The 7,944-nt window shown below is 37.0% G+C and overlaps 1 long non-coding RNA gene across 1 annotated transcript in view; it reads left to right on the top strand.

The window, feature by feature from the left end:
- Positions 1-808: 808 nt before the first annotated feature.
- Positions 809-7,944, top strand: part of LOC116422760 — a 33,997-nt gene continuing 26,861 nt past the window's right edge. Inside the window, exon 1 of the long non-coding RNA XR_004233282.1 lies at positions 809-1,082. This is a non-coding gene — a long non-coding RNA (uncharacterized LOC116422760). The remainder of the gene's footprint in view (positions 1,083-7,944) is intronic.

The following is a 7,944-nucleotide window of genomic DNA, read 5'->3' as shown; positions in this document are numbered from 1 at the left end:
ATGAATAAAGTGTATAGGGTAGCTATTTATTTTTCCCACTCAAAATAAATGCAAAAAACACAAAATACTCATAAATAGGCATTGGTCAAGACTTAAAAACATGATACAATAATCTTTAAATTATATTATACTCTTCTAGGAGGCTGATATTTGAAACATTAACATATGGAACATTTAACCGAACTACTGAGCAGCTCTTCACCTTCAATCAACTGGACTAGAGTCAAAAAGACTCATCTTCCTGAAGTGAATCCTGAAAACAGCTTATTCTCTCTCTCAGGAAGTGCTAAAATACTCATCCTGGAAACTTAGTTTCCCAAAATGACTTATTGCCATAGTTAAGACAACCATGATGTGCCCAGACTGCCTTAATTAGTATCTTTAAGATACTTATGATGGGAATCCAGGTTTTCCCAGACTACTTTTGATAATATCTTCAACATTTCAATACACATTCTTGTTCCCATCTTTATTTCCCTTCCTCCCTTGAGAACCCTCCAAGGTTATGTTTCCTCTATAAAAGATATGCTTATGATGAAGATCTTTGCTAAATTCTGTGTGGAAAAAGGGAAAGGAGGGAGGGAAGAAAGTGAAGGAAGGAAGAAAGGAAAGGAGGGAGAGAGAGAAAGAGAAAGAGGGAGGGAGGGAGGTAAGAGCTGCATTGCCCAACTGGAAATGGTTGGTTGGGTCCCAGTGGCCAGCTCCTCCTCCTCACAGATAATTGGTTGTTGTTTGTTGTTTTTTTCTTGAAGAGGACTTGAATTGGTTTTAAATGAGGCTGGGCAGTGTCAAGTCACCAGCCTCACTCTCTCTTCTGGAGCCATCTGGGTCCAGTGACAAGATAAGATCGGGACAACTGGAGATGTCCCAGGTTCACTCTGCTTTGGCTTCTGCTGGAAGAGATGCTATTAACTGACTGAGGAAATTGAAATGACTTAACAAAACATAGTGTAATACAGGCCTGGAATATAGACTTTTCTAGTTTGGACTCTGTTCCAAATTCTTCTGATAAACATGGAGATTGAGGAATTCCTTGGAATGAAGATTAGGAACTCCACCCATATCTTGTTCAGCATTTGCAGGTATTTAAGCTGTCTGCATTTCTTTTAGTCCTAATTACCCAGGAGACCAACTATATCTTTGTGTTAGTTATTTGGAGGAGTATGGGGAGGGAACAGGAAGGGGGAATGTGAAGAGGGAAAGGGGAATTGTGACCTGCAGGTAAGGCCCCTAGAAGATGACAGTGAATAATCTGAGATGGCTTGAGTTTTTCCTATCTAGTCTCTCCAGTAATTTTGTGTGGTCCTGGCTGCTGTACCTCAGGGAGTATTGTCACTCAAGAGTTTTAATTGATGTGTCTTTTAGAAAGTATTACACCTTTAAGGTACTACCTTTTTCATATGAAGTAGTTTGTAGCTGTGTTCACTCAGAGTTCTAAGAGAAATCGTTACTCTGACTCAGAGTTCTCAGACAGATGTTGCTTACTTCGAATGTAACAGGTTATTGAATACTTAACCTAATGGAGGACTGTGTACTTCAATGGTTCATAAATGAAAATTATGGGGTATAAGCTGTGTTCAGGAAAGACTAGTACCTCTGTTGTGAGGACTGCCAAACTCTTTCCACTTTTGGTGTCCATTTGGTCCACCTAACTCTCACCTGCAACTCCAAGAAGCTATAACATGCATAGCCTTCACACCCAAGGAAACTTTTGGCAGAAGGGCTAAATTAGGTTGAAGGTAACCCAGGGGTTTCAGACGTTCAGTGAGTTAGGAGGGTGTGTACTCCAAGCATGTGAAAACTTCCCCTGGGGTAATGATTGTTCCAATGATCATGAAGGCAACTGGATAGATAGAGTGCTTAGAATTTAGACACTGAAGGTGACACAGTCATCCACTGCATCTCAAATCATCACCAGTTGTTTTGACATCATCAGACTGATGATTCTGGAAGAGAGAATGGAAAAGAGAACTTTGCCATTCTGCCTTACTTAAATCCAATTTATGCACTAATCAATCTTCCCATTTTACCATTTCTCTCTATCTCACAATACCATGTGGAGACAGGCAAGTGATGAAGCAACAAGTAACAATACATCAGGAGCTATAGTCACAAACCTGCACAAAGGCAGCCCAGACCATAGGGTCCTCTTCTCACTGGAAGCAGCAGTGGGATTCAGCAACCCCCTGGATGTCTGAGAAGTTTTTGTTTGTTTGTTTGTTTGTTCTTACTGAGATAATTGGAGTTAAGTAACTTGCCTAGGGTCATATTAGCTAGGAAGTGTTAAGTGTCTGAGTTAAATTTGAACTCAGGTCCTCCTGATTTCAGAGCTGGTATTCTATCTACTGTGCCAACTAGCTGCCCTGTCTGAGCAGCTTGTTAAGGATTGCACTGTTCACTCCCATGTGCAAGGAAGAGGCCAGAAAACGTGTTCTAAAAATTGCCTGCTTACTCAACCCTGGCCTGATTATCACAACAAGCAGGGGTCCCCCCACTTTGTAGTCAAAAATGTACCCCCCCAAATAGTACAAAAACTATACAAAGATGATTCTACCCACTACTAATACATGGAATGTGTGTACACTTATAGACAATACAAAATCTAGTAGAACTGGAAGACAAACATCTCTCATTGTGAGATAACTCGTCAGGTATCGTATTCAAATAACAGCCTTGAATGAAACAAATGGATGAACAAGAAGTGAAGGACAGACTCCTGTCAATGTGATTGCCACTTGCAGGAAAGTGCTACACTACTATCATCAATGCCTATGACAAACCCTGATGAGGTCAAAGAAAAATTTTATAAAGATTTGGAGATCCCGTATCACTGAGGTGCCAAAAGAGGACATGATTATAATTCTAGATAACTTTAATGCTAGAGTAGACATAGACTTCCAGACATGGCAGGGAGTCCTTCAGAGGAATAAAATTGGGAATAGCAATGTAATGGTCACTTATTGCAAAAGACTAGTGCATTTCATGACCTTCTTATCACCAACACTGTATTCTGAGCAGGAACAGTTTGTTGCCAACTCAGAGGGAAAGTTGAACCAATACACAGTTGGCAAGACTGGAGCAGAAAAGGACTGGGCAGATTTCAGAAATTTGGTGCACAGCACTGCGTTTGTTCATCTGGGACGGAATGCCACAAACATCAAGACTAGTTTGAAGAAAATGATGGGGAAATCCAGAAGCTGTTAAGAAAAAAACAAGAACTTCACAAAATGTACCAACAGGGTACAGCATTTAATTTCTAATAATAATAATAATAACAAGGCAGCATTTAATTTCTAAAGCTTGGGACATTATACCATCCCTCCTGGAAGCAGGGTCCTACTTTAACAAAGTGTTAAAAGACAAATAATAGGCTGGGAAAATTAGTAAACAAAAAAGATTCTTGCAGAGAAAATTACTATGGTGACAATAAAGATCAAAATATATGCTCAGATACCATTACACACCTGTTAGATTGGCTAGAATGACGGGGAAAGGTAATGTGGAATGTTGGAGGGGATGTGGGAAAACAGGGATACTAATACATTGTTGGTGGAACTGTGAATACACCCAAACATTCTGGAGGGCAATTTGGAATTATGCTCAAAAAGTTATCAAACTGTGCATACCCTTTGATTCAGCAGTGTTTCTACTGGGCTTATGCCCCAAAGAGATACTAAAGAAGGGAAAGGGACCACATGTGCAAAAACATTTGTGGCAGCCCTTTTTGTAGTGTCTAGAAACTGGAAAATGAATGGATGCCCATCAATTGGAGAATGATTGGGTAAACTGTGGTATATTAATGTTGTGGAATATTATTGTTCTGTAAGAAATGACCAGTAGGATGAATACAGAGAGGCTTGGAGAGACTTACATGAACTGATGCTAAGTAAAATGAGCAGAACCAGGAGATCATTATATACCTCAGCAATGATACTGTATGAGGATGTATTCTGATGGAAGTGGATTTCTTCAACAAAGAGAAGATCTAACTCAGTTTCAATTGATCAAGGATGGACAGAAGCAGCTACACCCAAAGAAAGAACACTGGGAAATAAATGTAAACTGTTTGCATTTTTGTTTTTCTTCCTGGGTTATTTTTACCTTCTGAATCCAATTCTCCCTGTGCAACAAGAGAACTATTTGGTTCTGTACACATATATTGTATCTAGGCTATACGGTGACATATTCAACATATATAGGACTGCTTACCATCTGGGGGAGGGGGTGAAGGGAGGGAGGGGAAAAGTCGGAACAGAAGTGAGTGCAAGGGATAATGTTGTAAAAAAATTACCCAGGCATGGGTTCTGTCAATAAAAAGTTATAATTTAAAAAAAAAATATATATATATATGCTCAGAAGATGATGACAAAGTCAAAGTTCCTATATCCAAAGCCTCCAAGAAAAATAAGAATTGATCTCAGGCTATGGAAAAACTCAAAAGGAATTTTGAAAATCAAGTAACAGAGGTAGAGGAAAAATTGGGAAGAGAAATAAATGAGAATGATGCAAAAGGAAATATAAAAAGTTAATGAGAAGAATGCCTTTAAAAAGCTAAATTGTACAAATTGGAAAGGAGGTACAAAAGTGTACTGAAGAAAATAATTTCTTAAAAATTAGAATTGAACAAATGGAAGCTAATGACTTTATGAGACATCAAGAAACAAAACAAAATCAAAGGAAAATTTTAAAATGTGAAATATCACATTGGAAAAACAACTGACCTGGAAAATAGATCTAGGAGAGATAATTTTAAAATTATTGGTCTATGTGGGAACTGAGTGTGGTCCACAACATAGCATTTTCACTCTTTCTGTTGTTGTCTGCTTGAATTTTGTCTTCTTTCTCAGGTTTTTTTTTCCTTCTTGATCCAATTTTTCTTGTGTAGCAAGATAAAAGTTGTTATGTATATAACTATAGATAGATATAGATATATTGGATTTAACATATATTTTAACATATTTTAACATATTTAACATGTATTGAACTACATGTCATCTAAGGGAGGGGTGGGAGGAAGGAGGAAAAAATTTAAAACAGAAAGTTTTGCAAGAGTCAGTGTTGAAAACTTACCCATGCATATGTTTTGTAAATAAAAAGCTTTAATAAAAAGTATATATATTGATCTGCCTGAAAGCCGTGATCAAAAAAAGAACCTGGATATCATCTTTCAAAAAATTATAAAGGAAAACTGATTTCATATCATAGAACTAGAGGATAAAAATGGAAATTGAAAAAAACAACAACAACAACAACTACCCATCACCTCCTGAAAGAGATCTCAAGATGAAAACTTCCAGGAATATTATAGCTAAATTCCAGAACTCCCAGGTCAAAGAGAAAAGTCTTACAATCACCCAGAATCTAAAACTCAAAAATTGAAAAACAAATGTAAAAAATGTTTTACATGTAACTGGGGAAAATTAAAATATAAAAATATTTTTTAAAAAAGAAATAAAAGGAAGCACCACCAAAAAAATCCATCTCAGATGTAAATCATCAAAATGCTTTGTCATGAAGATTTAAGACAAAATTTTTAAAATAAAGTATATTCAATAACCAAAAAATAAAAATAAAGATAAAAGGAATAGATCAGCCTATGAAACTCACAGGGCATTCTTTATCTTAGTCATTTCTCCAAGATTCTTGCTAAAGTCCTCCTTAATGGACTGATCCTTCATCTGGAAGATGGTCATCCACCTGAAAGCCAGAAGGGCCTGAGGAACAGTAGATATGGTGTTTGTTCCCCTACAAATCCAGGAAAAATTCCAGGAGCAGAACAGAGGCATATATATAACATTTGGAGATCTGACCAAAGGTTCTGATATAGTCAGTCTCAAGGGCTTATGGAAAATTCCAAAAGTTCATTTCATGACGGCATATTTGCATGGGTTTTGAATAATGAGTAATGTTCTCATGCTTTTTAGTATGAAGTTTTCAGTCATACTGTCTAATGTCTTCATTGAGGACAAACATGACATTAAAGTCAGGTACTGCAATGATGGTAAATTCTTCAATGTGAAAAGGCTAAGATTAAAATGAAGGGAGTGTTGATGCATGATTTTTTTATTTGCAGATGATTGCACACTCAATGCAGACTCTGAAGCTGAAATGCAATAAAGTATGGATCAATTCTCTGCAGCTTGTGCTAATTTTGACCTAATAACACCAAGAAAACACGGTATTCCATCATCACACAATCCGTATATAGAACCATAGTTTATAACAAGTGGAGAAGTTTTGAATGCTGCAGTAAGGATATTTATTACCTTGGCAATATACTCCCCAGGGATATACACATTGATAATGAGACTGACACATGCATTGCCAGAACTAGCTCAATGTTTGGAAGGCTCCGAAGGAGCATCTGGGAGAGGAGAGTAATAGACTGACTACCAAACTGGAGGTATACAGAGCCATTGTGCTGATTTCATTGTTATATGCCTGCGAAACCTGTTCAGTAAACCAGAGCCATGCCAGGAAATTGAATCTCTTCCATTTGAATTGTCTTAGCAAGGTGCTGAAGATCACCTGGAAAGATAAGATATCAGATACTGAGGTACTGAGGTCATTTCTTGATTTAAACTGCCAGGTATTCAAACTCCACTGTAGAGAGCAAAATTACATTGAAGTGGCCACATTATTTGAATGCCAAACATATACTTGCCAAGAAGACTATTTTATGGAGAACTCAGGCTAAGTACTCCCATGGTGGTAAGAAAAAGTGATATAAGGACACTGTCAAAATCTCTGTTAGGAACTTTAGAATTCATTGTATAACATGGGAGACACTGGCACAGGACCACCTGGCAGGGCATGCCCTCTTCAGAGAAGGTGCTGGGCTCTATAAACAAAGCAGAATTGAAGTAGCTCAAAAGAAACGCAAGAGGTGCAAATTTAGAAAATTCATCCCAAATGTTCACATAGACTATTTGTGCCTGACCTGTGGTACAGCATAGTTCATACTGATTTGATCAGCCACACTCAAGACACAAAGTAACTTAATTCTAACATAGTGATATCATTTGGGTCCTTTTTGAGAACCAAGGACAACAACCAATATGAAAAATATAGGCCAAATATGATTTACCTGATCATAGACAGAAAATGAGAGTTTGGTTACTAATTTTAAAATAAGATAAGAGTTGTTCACAGAAAGAACCCAGAGTCTGAACAAAGATAAGGGAGGTTGAAAAAACACATTTCAGAACTCCCATCAGCTAAGCCTGAAGCTAGAAGTGATGGATACCACAGCTGTTGTGGAGGAATAAGTTGAGTAAAACTAAAAAAAAACACCTTGGAAGCAGAAATTAAAAGAAATTTCCTGTATATTCTTTTCATTAAAAAAAGAGACATGTCTGTGTATATCCCAGGGAATATAGGATAGTCCATTAGCGACTTGGTGATTTAGCTAGTTTGGCTTATATATCCTGTCCAATGAGAGTTTGGTCAAATACAGCATGAATCAATTCATCTTAGAAGTTATGTTCAACAACAAAATTTTACTTATAATTCCTTGGGCAGAAAGAAGACAATGAAATTTACAATTTCAAAGTGGTGAGTTATCTTAAACACAAGAATTTTCTTTACTCATGAATATCCTTGTCAGGTCTCTCCCCCAGTTACTGAGTATATTGGTGTGAGACTAACCATCAAGTTTGTATAAATTGTGATGTATTTTATTATTTCTATATTTGCTTTATACTTTTTATCTTATTTTCCACTTGTCTTGTCATTAAGTAAATAGTTAAGTATAGTATCTAAAAGTATCATTATTAAAATGGGGATAAGAACATTTGTATTATCCATCTCACAAATTTGTTACAAGTTTCAAATGAGACCTGGCTGCTCTTCATTCTTGAATAGGACCAGAATGACACTTCTGTGTTAGAATCAAAGTACAGTGTATCCAACTGCGGCTGATCAGACCAATACGAGCTTGGGATG

This window comes from Sarcophilus harrisii, chromosome 3 (assembly GCF_902635505.1).
Source record: "Sarcophilus harrisii chromosome 3, mSarHar1.11, whole genome shotgun sequence".
In the NCBI taxonomy this organism is placed as follows: domain Eukaryota; kingdom Metazoa; phylum Chordata; class Mammalia; order Dasyuromorphia; family Dasyuridae; genus Sarcophilus; species Sarcophilus harrisii.
The sequence above is the reverse complement of the archived record's forward strand: the minus strand, read 5'-3'. Positions and strand labels throughout refer to the sequence as shown.